Source organism: Chamaea fasciata, unplaced genomic scaffold, assembly GCF_029207755.1.
Source record: "Chamaea fasciata isolate MVZ Bird 193981 ecotype frontalis unplaced genomic scaffold, bChaFas1.0.hap1 SCAF_130, whole genome shotgun sequence".
Classification (NCBI taxonomy): Eukaryota; Metazoa; Chordata; class Aves; order Passeriformes; family Sylviidae; genus Chamaea; species Chamaea fasciata.
This window is the reverse complement of record NW_027094215.1, coordinates 107286-119978: the sequence shown is the minus strand read 5'-3', so window position 1 is coordinate 119978 and position 12693 is coordinate 107286.

Below are 12693 nucleotides of genomic sequence, written 5' to 3'. Positions count from 1 at the left end.
CCTCGGGTTTACATTTCTGGGGGCCAAAGCTCTGTGCTGCAGGTGGCCCGGGTGTGTGCAGAGCAATGCAGCCTCCACAAAGCCCTTGGTTTCCCCACAAGTCGTCATGATTTGTTGCCAGGTGTGCCCAGCTGTGGCAGGAGAAGGAGCCCGCAGTGCAGTGGGCGCCATGCCCTGCCCAGCCAGGGCTCTCTGGCACAGAGGAGCAGCAGCAGCACCTTTCAACCCACTCCTGCCCTGGCCTCACCTGGGACACAGAAGCCTCTGGAAATCAGCACCACCTGGCCCCTTCCCAGCCTGGAGCAGCTCCTGCTGGTGGGCACATCCTGCACTTCTACTGCTTCCGAACAGGAATCAAGGCACAGGGGGAGACGGACATACAGAGAAGCCCTGGGCTAGTGCAATAAATGGGCAAATGCATGGGGGAATGTGTTAGGAATCATTTCAGCTGTCATGCCAATCCTGCCTTCTCTCCTCTTCTCCCTTCACGTTTCCTGTTCTTTTCCCTCTCACATTTCCACTCCTTCCCCCTCTCGAGTCTCACAGTTTTCCTGTCATGTTTGCCTCCCAAGTTTTACTTCTTTTCCCCACCCTTTTCAGCTCCCTTTCCTCACACTTTGCCTCTCACACTTCCCCAACTTCCCACTTTTTCCTGCTTTTTTGTTCTCTCATGATTCTCACAATTTTCCCCTCACTTACCCTGCCCTTTTCTCCCCTCATGCTTTTCTCCTTTCCTCAGTCATTTTTCTCCAAGTTGTCTCCTCATGTTTCTCACTTTTGCCCTCGTGTTTCCCAGGCTTTCCTACTCCCATTTCTCCCACTTTTCCCCTCATGTTTATCATTCTTTCCCCCTCATGTTGCTTATACTTTTCCTCTAGCATTTTGTGCCCTTTTTTCACTCCTGTTTTCTGTCACTTTTCCCATCCAACTTCCCACGCTTTTTTCCCCCCTAATGTTTTCTGCCTTTTTCTGCCCTCTGGTTTCTCCCTCTTTTCCCCTCAGGATTCTCACAATGTTCCTCTCACATTTGCTGCCTGTTTCTCTCTCTCTGCCAGTAATTTTCTCACTCTTTTCCCCTCACATTTCCCTCCATTTTTTCCTCTATGTTTTTCAGCCTTCCCTGATCATGTTTCTTAGAATTTTCCCATCATATTTCCTGCCTTTTCCTCCTCTCACCTTCCTCTCCTATTTTCACTCACATCTTCACCATTTTCCCCTCAGTTTTCTCAGCCTTTCCCACTCAGGTTTCCTTCCCTTTTCCTCCCTCACACTTCCCTCCTTTTTCCACTCCCATTTCTCACACTTGTCACCTCATGTTTTCTGCCTTTTTTCCCCTCACATTTCTTAACCCACTGCTTCCTGTCAGTGACTCTTCCTCTTCAGTAGTTGATGAGCTTCTTTTCTTCTTTCCTGCAATCCCCTCCTCCAAAGAATGGGTGCCAGAGCAGCGCTCCAAGAAGCCCCTGCCCGTGTGTCTGCTGAACAGAATGGCTGTGCTCGACTTGAACAATCTCGTGAAGAACAACCTAAACTGCAGTGGACTTTCAATTCCCTCTAGTCTTCATAGTGTTCTAAAGAAATAGGCACCCTGAGGGATACACGTTGCAGGTGAGCAGCCGCTGCACCATCCATCTCAAGCAGATCCCATCTCCATTTTCATCACCTCACACTCACTGTGACTCCTGCCTGGACGAAACCACTTGTGATGCTGCTTGATGCTAATTGAAGTCCACGTGGACATTCCCAGCACTTTTTCCTGCACTTTCTGCCCACCAAGCAGAAATGGAGCTTTTTAGAAGCTTCTTACAGTGACACCTGAAAGAGCAGTGCTGCCGTCAGCACGTTCCCAGCCTTTCTTCCCTGGGAATATTTCTTTCCCAGAGCCAGCCTCACACCCTGTGTGCCCCGTAGGAAAAGTGCTTTCCCTACAAAGCTGAAGGGATTTTCAGGGAGTCCCACCCAGCAGAAAATGCCTGAGAGGGGCTGTGGATGGTGTCCAGCAGCTCCTCGTGGCCCAGCAACCTTCCCCAAACACCGAGCGCTTCCAGGAAACGGGAAAGAAACACACATCCCATGGGCCTGGGAAGAGGGTCTGGCTGAATCTCTGCTCCTCACACACATCTTCAGGGGAAGGAGGAAAAATAAACGGGCTCCAAACAGGATAAATGGCTCCCTGTGGGGCTTGGCTGGGGGTTTATCCTACAGCCACAGCATCCCAGTCCCAATGGATGCAGGGCCTGGCTCAATCCCAGTTTGGGGCTGGAAGAAAAGCACCAACAATCAGCTTTGCTGAGGCAGCAGCCTGTGGTGGAGCTGTGAGAAAACCTTTGTGCTGTTGCAATGTTTTCCTCGTTGCTTTTGTGCGCTCTGCAAACAGATTTGGCAAGCAGGCATTGTTACCCTGGGATCCTCCTCCAGGATTTATTGGGGGTGTTTAATACCTGCCACAACCACCCTGCATTTCCCTGAGCTGGCACTAAATGCTGGCCCTGAAGTGACAATTTATGGTTGGGTCTGTTGTCTCAGGATAAACCACAAAGCCAATCAATAATGGTTGTAAAAGTGCCGCTCCCAAAGCGTCCCACTCCCAAAGAGTCCCGTTCCCAAACTGTCCCAAAATGTCCCATTTCCAGTGTCCCATTCCCAAAGTGTCCCATTCCCAAAGAGTCCCATTCCCACAGTGTCCAATTCCCAAAGTGTCTCCACTCCCAAAATGTCCCAATGTGTCCCACTCCCAGTGTCCCATTCCCAGTGTCTCACTCCCAAAGTATCCCGTTCCCAAAGTGTCCCACTCCCAGTGTCCCCTTCCCAGTGTTCCACTCCCAGGGCCTGGGGAAGCTCCTGCTGGTCATTCCCATCACCTCCCAGCTGAGGGACAAGGAAGAAAACCCAGGGATAAAATGTCTGCAACTCCTGTTCTGATAACAGCTGGGAAGGTGCTTTAGCCCCCAGGCACTGCTGCCTCCAATCCAGGTTATCTTTGGGTTGGAATCATGGAATTTGGGATGGAAGGACCTTCAAGCCCCACCCTGCCACGGGCAGGGACACCTCCCACTGTCCCAGGGGCTCCAACCTGGCCTTGGACACTCCCAGGGATCCAGGGGCAGCCACAGCTGCTCTGGGAATTCCAGCCCAGCCCTCCCCACCCTCCCAGGGAGGAATTCCTTCCCAAGATCCCATCTAAATCTCTCCTCCTGTAGTTTAAAGCCATTCCCCCTTGTCCTGGTGCTCCAGGTCCTTGTCCAAGGTCCCTCTGCAGCTCTTTCAGGCTCCCTTGTGGTCTTGGAAGGCCCCAATGAAATCTCCCCAGGTCTTTCTCTTCTCCAGACTGGACAGCCCCAACCCCCGGTCTGAGCAAAGTCTCCTGCAGCCAGCTGCAGAAAAATGCAAAAATATCCAACAACTTCTCCAATTCTGCATTTTTAGTTAATGAAACAGATTGACGAGGGAAAACCCAAATTGCTTTATCAGCAAGGCTGAGCTGAACCAGCCCCTCCTAAACTCCTGCCCCTTCCTTGCTTTGGAAACACAGCAAATGGAAAGATGGAAACAGATGGAAACACAGCAAAAACAAAAAAAGGAAGGATTAATTTGGTTTGATTTTTGGTATTGACCTTCTACCCCCTCACATTTCTTTTAGCACACTGTCACGATCCGCTCACACAAGCGGGGTTCGTGATGGTTCGTTTTAGGGATCTCAGAGCGCAAAAGACACAGTGGGGGACAAACTCAGTTTACTCAATCACAAATGCACCTTTATTTAGTGCCAACAAATGCGATAGTGGGGAGAGAAAAGGAGAATAGTAAGAAAGACAGAAAAAGAGGGGAAGGGGATTATAGCTACCAGCATGGAGGGTCGAGTCCTCGAGGCTTTTGAAGATGCCTATAGACACAATCTTCTCCAGTGGGGAGATCTCAAAAGTGAGCGGGAGTCTCCAGGGTTTTTATAGTCCTCTCCGAAGCGACAGGCAGTTGGCCAAAAAGGTGGGGGAAATCATTGCAGTGTGTTCATTTAGAGAACTCAGAACAAGTCAGTCGTCAGCAGGTACAGTGTCAACCAGTCCAAGTCAGCAGGTGCAGTGTCAGCAGGCGCGGTCACTTCACCGTGACTTGCCCATTGTTTCTGCTCAGGTTCTGATGTTCCCATATGGGTGCTGGGTGTTTTCCATCAAACACACCTGCAGGCAGCACTTGGCCAACATCCCACCTCAGCCAGGCCAGAACTCCTGTGTTGAGATTTTAAAGTCCCTTTTAGGGGTTTCAGTCTCTGTCCTTGACGATGGTCGTGAGGCAGATGAGGGATCTTCAGACCGTCTCTTACACCACCCCGTGACTCATGATTGTCGTCAAGAGAGCTCCTTCTGCAGGGTTCCGTAGTCTTGCGAAGTCTTCAGGACTCGTCCATGTTAGTAGCATATCCCGGAAAAAAAAAGAGACAGTAGAGAGTGTGTGTGAAAGAAAGAGGGAGAAAGAGGAAAAAATAGAAAAAGGAAATAGAAGCAAAACAAAATGAATCAATATTGATTATAACAATTTCTTCAAAATAAACAAAACAAATCATAGAATTCCTTAAAGTTATAACAATTTTCAAACAAAAGCTTAATTTTGATTAAAATATAACATAATTAAAACAAACAACAATAATCAAAACAAGCAACCAACAATTTCAAATTAATCTGCTATTGGAGGTCTAATTTTCGCTGTTTGGGTAGTACATCTCATGTCAATAACTTTGGGAGTGTCTCTTGCAAAAGGGGTCTTGACTAAACTGTGTGCTTCCATTATAGATGCCAAGTGTGTCAACTTCTTCATCATTTTCCAATTTAGGATGTATAAAATGACTGATAAGACAAAACCAATCAAAACCAAAATCAAAAGAACAACAATGGGATGACACACTTTGTTCAGGATACCTGTGGCAGTAGGTGACCACCCAAAAAGGGTATCCCACCACCTGTGTTCAGCATCTTTTCTTACCCTTTCCATGACATGATGTATTTCTCTCACATTGTGATGAATAGTTACCAGGGTTTTCTCTCTGTTTTTCTTGATCTTTTCCAAAATCTCATTTAAGTCCTGATGAAGCAACAATTGCTTCACTAAAGTAAAATTCATCCCAATAAGGGGAGGCAATAATTTGTGCATCACTGTATAATCAGATTGTAAAAGGTGATAAGAGGTAACTGGGCCTATGTACAAAAAATCACATCCTGTAATTGTAGTAAAGTTACAAACACAATAATTTGAGTGATTCTTAAGATTCACCACTATTTCTTCTACAAACACTACATCACAAGCAGTTTTAAAGCATGCACACCCATTGCCTATATATATTAGCACTGTTTCAGAAGTCTGGTTAGGGTGAATTTCAAAGTGGCAGATATTTTGTTCTGTGTTCAAACAAATGTCTTGAGCTATGATTGCATTAACAATATCAAGTGTACCAAAACATTACATATGGTTATTACAAAAGCTGTAACTGTGTTGGTATTGGGGTTATAGGTAAAGTTGACCAATTTCTACCAGGATTGGAATTCCTTTTCAAAATCATTTGCATTGTCCCAAATTATTTTCCGAATTTCAGTAGGAAAAGTGCCTTCTTCTTCCCTTATGATTGAGGCAACAACTGTCTGCATCCAAAGCTGTGTCTGGATGCAGCTAAGAGCCAAAAAAACACTGTTTTGTGTAGCACCAAGAGCATCAATTATCATTTTGTGATCATTCACATTCACCTTTTCCCAATTTGGTAATATGTTTGATAGCAACCACTGATGTGTCCCCAAAGCCAATAAGGATAACTGCAATGGTTTCTGTAATTTGGTCAAATCCCTAGTTTTGGCAGCCAATTTTTTCATTAATACTTCTAAAAATTCCCAATTTAAAATATTTATCATGGTTTATATGGCCTTCATGTCCCTCGGAGTTCTCCTGTGAAAAGTAAGCACAACAGAATCTGCCACCAGAAGGCAGAAAGTTAGAATGATGGAAATTCTCCAGTGTGCATTTATTCGATACTCTTTCCCTAGAGCATCAAAGGTTACCCATGGGTATTCGTTCAGAGGGAGTTTTAGCACTAGTGGTACCTCTCCCACTGTGGGGAAGTCCACCAAAACACGTTGTCCAGGGTAATGTGCTGGATTCTTGGAATCGCTTGGTCCCTGTAGTGAGGGGAATATGCTTAGAGCTGTTGGGCCAAAAGGAAAAGCATCAGTAAACCAAGGAATTGCTGACTGTTTGGGAGAAAAGGGAGGGGTAATGACTGAGGCAGGTTTGTCTTGGATGCTATCCAAGTTTTCTGCTTCTTGTACTGCCAGTTTTTTTTCACAGCTCTTTCAGTTATTGAGAAGATGTTACAATAATATTCAATCTGAGCACACCACTTTCTTACTGAGGCTGTCTGGGCCACCCCGTCAGCTGGGGGAGTCCCAGTAGTGACTGACTTAAAAACTTGGAAAGGCCCTCTCCAAACAACTGGTTGTTGTGGTACAATCTTCTCTACTTCTATGAGAACTAGGCTAACCACAAACAAGCCTTTTTCCCAGATAATATACCTCTTTTCAGCATCTCTGAAACCACGGGAATAAAAACCAACAGGCCATGTCGGACCCTCAGGACCCCACTGCCATATGTGTACTGACAACCCTGAGGAAGCAAATCCCCATTCTACCTGTAAAGGATCTGTTGGGTGGATCGGGCCTAGGGCCTGATGAGCTGTGGCTTCAAAAATCAACAGTTGTAATGCTTCTTCCTGAGAAGGGCTCCAGTCCCATGTTACTCCCTTTCTCAACAAATCATCAAGAGGCCTGGCAAAAATTGAAAAATCTGGAATGTGTTTTCCCCAAAACACTAATAATCCCAAGGCATGCTGTAGATCTTTCCTGGACTCAGGCACTATAATTTGATCTAAGGTTAGAGTGTCTGGTGGGATACATGCCATACCTCCTTTCCACCAGATTCCTAAAAATTTCACTTCTTGAAAAGGTTTTTGTATTTTCTCTGAGGGGATTTGCAAATCAAGGCTTTCTAAGGGAGAAATTATTTTCTGTTGAACATCTCTCTCTTGCTGTGTCCCATTGTTTAAAACTTGTGCTAGGGAGTGCTGTGGCTTGTTGCCCAAGGCTTGCGGAAGAGGAGGTGCGCTGGGCTGTCGGTTGGATGATTCCAACACAATAGGTTTGGGACAGGGCCAATTGGAAATTATTTTAGCCAATTTATCATACAGCAATTTATCCATTACTTCTCGTGGAACTCCCCTTTTCAGTCCTAGCAACCACAGTTGCTGCCGGTTTGAAATTTGTTTTCCCTTTTCTGATATTTCATTATGAGAGGCAATGTGCCTGACTCCTCTGGGTTTTTCTGGTTTATCCTCTGAGTATTTCACTGGTCCATATTTTCTACTGTAACTTATTAACTCCTCTGCTACCTCACTCCATGTCCAAACTTTATGACTGCTGTTAGATTGTGTGCTAGGAGTTGTAAAAGGTGAGGAGTCAGTGGAACCAGTTTGATCTCTTGTATGGCCAAGAAATCTTTCAAGTCAATCTACCGGAGTGATAGATGCTATTGTTTTTGGAAGAAAAATTGCTGTTGGTTTAAGAGACTCTGGCAAACCTTCAATGAGGGGGGTCATAATCTCAGGTTATACAGGCTGTTGCATTGGCGACTCACAGCCAGAGATTAATTTTCTTTCCTGTATCATTTGCAAGCATGCAGCTTTGTGTATGTTTTCTAGGAGTTGGTCTGAGGTGCCAACTATTGCCAGAGGGTCGCCCCTCTCAAGGGGGTTTAACCCCCCTGCCCAGTGAGCTGCACGCTGTGTCAGGGACCATGGAGCATGTGTGTTTCCTGTTGTTAAGAAAACTCCATGTCCCCATGTCTTGGTTTAGGAAGACAGGTATCTGCTAGGTAAAATTACAATCAGAGGCTCTTTGGCAAAGATTTGGGAAATAGGAATAGCAGTTCTCTACTAGTATGTAATACAAAGCAAACAAACACAAAAAACTCCCCCCCCACCAAACAACTACAGCATTAATGACAAACGACAACAGTACCAAGAACCTTGAGGGCTTTGTTTCACAAAACCCAGGGCAGTTTGGTTTCGCTGTCCCTGCAGGATCCTCAGAGCACCAAGCGGAAACAGTGGAAAAGTCCCGGGCTGGTCGCTGGGATGGCAGGGTGTCCCGGCAGGCAGGGGCAGGATGTCCCGGCAGCGCAGGGGGTGCAGGGTCACGCTGCAGCAAGAGGAGCAGCGCCGAAGGAGCCGAAGGCGAGGCAGGGCCTGGACCAGCTCCCGCAGGTGGCAGGGAAAACTCAGGATTCAGGCTGAACTGGTGATAGTAGATTTTCCAGGACTGGATCCCTTTGGCCACAGTGAAACTCCTCCAGCCAGCAACAGCCGTTCTCTGCTCGGCGTGCTCTGCGGCGGCTGAGATCCTCGAGGAGCGGCAGACACGCGTCTCCCCGAATGCCGGAGAAAGAAAAGCACGCAGCTGCCTCAAGCTTTGTCTTTTACCTGCGTTATCTCCCCCTTCCACCTTTTGTCCACCTCTTTGTTTCGGTTAAGTACTCTCCACTATCCAACACTTGGTCTCCTTGGTAACTTGTGGGGAAAAAATTCTTTAGAGAAAAAAAAAGAACAAACCTATCCCCCAACATTATCCACCCCGAATTTTTTTCCCATACCAACATATTACATTGAGTTTTAACTGTTAAAAATACATATATATATGCAAATATGGATACAGCCACATTGTCATGGGTAGTTCACCCCAAAACAAGGTCCCCTTGAGGTATGCATCGGGTCTCTCCATCCTTTTGCATCACCCACCAGGTGCAACCTGGTCCCTGAGCGAAGACAACCCCACGGATGGGATTGTCTTTGCTGGAGGCAGGATTAATCCAAACAGTTTTTCCCAGCATACCTCTCATGTGTACCACTGGAACCTTATCTCCGTCTGTCTTTTGCAAGGGCTCAGATTGGGCAGGACCTGCTCGGTTGGTGGAACCTCGAGTGTTCACCAACCAGGTGGCCTTTGCTAAATTAGTATCCCAATTCTTAAATGTTCCCCCACCCAGTGCCTTCAAGGTAGTTTTAAGCAGGCCATTGCACCGTTCAACTTTCCCGGCCGCTGGTGCATGATAAGGAATATGGTACACCCACTCAATGCCATGTTCTCTAGCCCAGGTGCTTATAAGACTATTCTTGAAATGAGTCCCATTGTCCGACTCGATTCTCTCAGGGGTGCCATGTCTCCACAGGACTTGTTTTTCCAGGCCCAGGATGGTGTTCCGGGCAGTAGCATGAGGCACAGGGTAGGTCTCCAACCATCCAGTGGTGGCTTCCACTATGGTTAGCACATAGCGCTTGCCCTGGCGGGTTTGGGGAAGGGTGATGTAGTCAATCTGCCAGGCTTCCCCATATTTATATTTGGACCACCGCCCACCATACCATAAGGGCTTCACCCGCTTGGCTTGCTTGATTGCAGCACATGTCTCACAGTCATGGATAACCTGAGAAATACTGTCCATGGTTAAATCCACTCCTCGGTCTCGGGCCTACTTATAGGTGGCATCTCTGCCCTGATGACCAGAGGCATCATGGGCCCATCGGGCTAGGAACAACTCTCCCTTGTGTTGCCAATCTAAATCTATCTTTGACACTTCTATCTTGGCAGCCTGATCTACCTGCTTGTTGTTTTGGTGTTCCTCATTAGCCCGACTCTTGGGAACATGGGCATCTACATGGCGGACTTTCACAGGCAGCTTCTCTACACGAGTGCCAACGTCCTTCCATTCATCAGCAGCCCAGATTGGTTTTCCTCTACGCTGCCAGTTGGCCTTTTTCCACCTTTCCAGCCAGCCCCACAGAACATTGGCTACCATCCACAAATCAGTGTAGAGGTAGAGCTTTGGCCACTTCTCTCTTTCAGCAATGTCAAGGGCTAATTGAACAGCTTTGAGTTCAGCAAGCTGACTTGATCCCCCGTCTCCTTCAGTGGATTCTGCAACCTGTCGTGTGGGGCTCCATACGGCTGCTTTCCACTTACGGTTCATTCCCACGATGCGACAGGAACCATCAGTGAAAAGAGCGTAGTGTGTTTCTTCTGCTGGCAGTTGGTTGTACGGAGGAGCTTCTTCAGCCCATGTCACTGGTTCCTGCTCCTCTTCGTCCGTGAGACCGAAGTTTTCTCCTTCCGGCCAGTTTGTAATTATCTCCAAAATCCCAGGGCGATTTGGGTTTCCAATACGGGCACGCTGTGTGATGAGGGCAGTCCATTTGCTCCATGTGGCATCGGTGGCATGGTGCGTGGAGGGAGCCTTTCCTTTAAACATCCACCCCAGCACTGGTAGTCGGGGTGCCAAGAGGAGTTGTGCTTCTGTGCCAATCACTTCTGAGGCGGCTTGAACTCCTTCATAGGTGGCCAAGATCTCCTTCTCTGTGGGAGTGTAGTTGGCTTCAGATCCTCTGTAACTTCGACTCCAGAAACCCAGTGGTCGGCCTCGGGTCTCCCCTGGCACCTTCTGCCAAAGGCTCCAGGGCAAACCGTTGTTCCCGGCTGCAGAATAAAGCACATTCTTCACATCTGGTCCCGTCCTGACTGGGCCAAGGGCTACTGCATGAGCAATCTCCTGCTTGATCTGGGCAAAGGCGTGTTGCTGTTCAGGGCCCCAGTGGAAATTGTTCTTCTTGCGGGTAACCAGGTAGAGAGGGCTCACGATCTGACTGTACTCAGGAATGTGCATCCTCCAAAAACCTATGGCTCCTAGGAAAGCTTGTGTTTCCTTTTTGCTGGTCGGTGGAGACATTGCTGTGATCTTATCAATGACCTCAGTGGGGATCTGCCGCCGTCCATCTTGCCACTTTACTCCCAGGAACTGGATCTCTCTGGCAGGTCCCTTGACTTTGCTCTTCTTGATGGCAAACCCAGCTTTCAGCAAAATCTGGATGATCCTCTCTCCTTTCTCGAACACTTCAGCTGCAGTCTTTCCCCACACAATGATGTCATCGATGTACTGTAGATGTTCCGGAGCCTCACCCTTCTCCAGTGCAGCCTGGATCAGCCCATGGCAGATGGTGGGGCTGTGTTTCCACCCCTGGGGCAGCCGGTTCCAGGTGTACTGCACGCCCCTCCAGGTGAAAGCAAACTGAGGCCTGCATTCTGCAGCCAGAGGAATGGAGAAAAATGCATTGGCAATGTCAATAGTGGCATATCACCTCGCTGCCTTGGACTCCAGCTCGTACTGAAGTTCCAGCATGTCCGGCACAGCAGCGCTCAGCGGTGGAGTCACATTATTCAATGCACGATAGTCCACAGTCAGTCTCCATTCTCCATCAGACTTGCGCACAGGCCAGATGGAGCTGTTGAGGGGTGAGTGGGTTTTGCTGACCACCCCTTGGCTCTCCCGCTCACGGATCATCTTGTGGATGGGGATCACGGCGTCCCGATTTGTCCGATACTGCCGACGGTGCACTGTCGAGGTGGCAACAGGTACTTGTTGTTCTTCTACCTTCAGGAGTCCCACTGCAGATGGGTTCTCTGATAGTCCCGGCAAGGTGTTCAACTGCTTAATGTTCTCTGTCTCCACAGCAGCTATTCCAAAAGCCCATCTGAGTCCTTTAGGGTCTTTATAATATCCATTCCTGAGGAAGTCTATGCCCAGAATACATGGAGCCTCTGAGCCGGTCACAATCGGAAGTTTCTGCCACTCCTTCCCGGTCAGGCTCACCTCGGCTTCAACCAGAGTCAGTTCCTGTGATCCCCCCGTCACCCCGGCAATGGAAATCGGTTCTGCCCCCACATGTCCCGATGGCATTAGAGTACACTGCGACCCAGTATCTACCAAAGCTTCATATTTTTGTGGCTCTGATGTGCCAGGCCATCGAATCCACACAGTCCAAAAAACCCGATTTTCCCGTGCCTCTTCCTGGCTAGAGGCAGGGCCCCTCTAGCACTGGTTATTATTCCCTTCCTGGACATACATGGTAGAGGTTCCTTCGAGGGAATCTGACACAGCATTCCCACCTCCGTAATACCTGGCAGCTTGCTCATGGGAGGCTGAGGGTACCTTCATTCTAGTGGAACTCCCTCTGTTAACGTTTCTCTCCTTGAGCTCACGTACCCGTGCTGCCAGGACAGAAGTAGGTTTCCCATGCCACGCTCCCATGTCCTCCCCATGGTCCCGCAGATAAAACCACAGGTCAGCTCGAGGGGTGTACCCTCTCTCTCTCGCTGGGGGATGTTGGGCTCTGATTCTGGGGCCTGTGACTCGCACCGGTGCTACATGGGAACTGTTCCTTCTCATCTCCTCTCTTATTTCCCTCATCTCCTCTTTGAGTTCCTTCACCACCGCAGAGACATGAGCTTGCATTGGGCCACTGATCATACTTTCATAATTTCTGAGCTTGTTGGCAACAGAACCCACTGTCTCTCGGTTATCCTCAGCATTAATTGTTGCGATGAATGTGGCGTATTGGGATGGTCCATGAGTTGCCAGATTCCACAACATGTGCCCTGTGCATTTAACCTTGTCGGGGTCATTATCATGCTGTCCGGTCCTCCCAAAAAGTACTTCCAATACTGCCACTTCTCTCAACTGTTGGATTCCTTCCTCAAGGGTCTTCCATCACATTCTATTGTTGTGCTCTTGCATTCTGTCTCTGTGGACAAATCTCTCTCTCACACTCATTAGAAG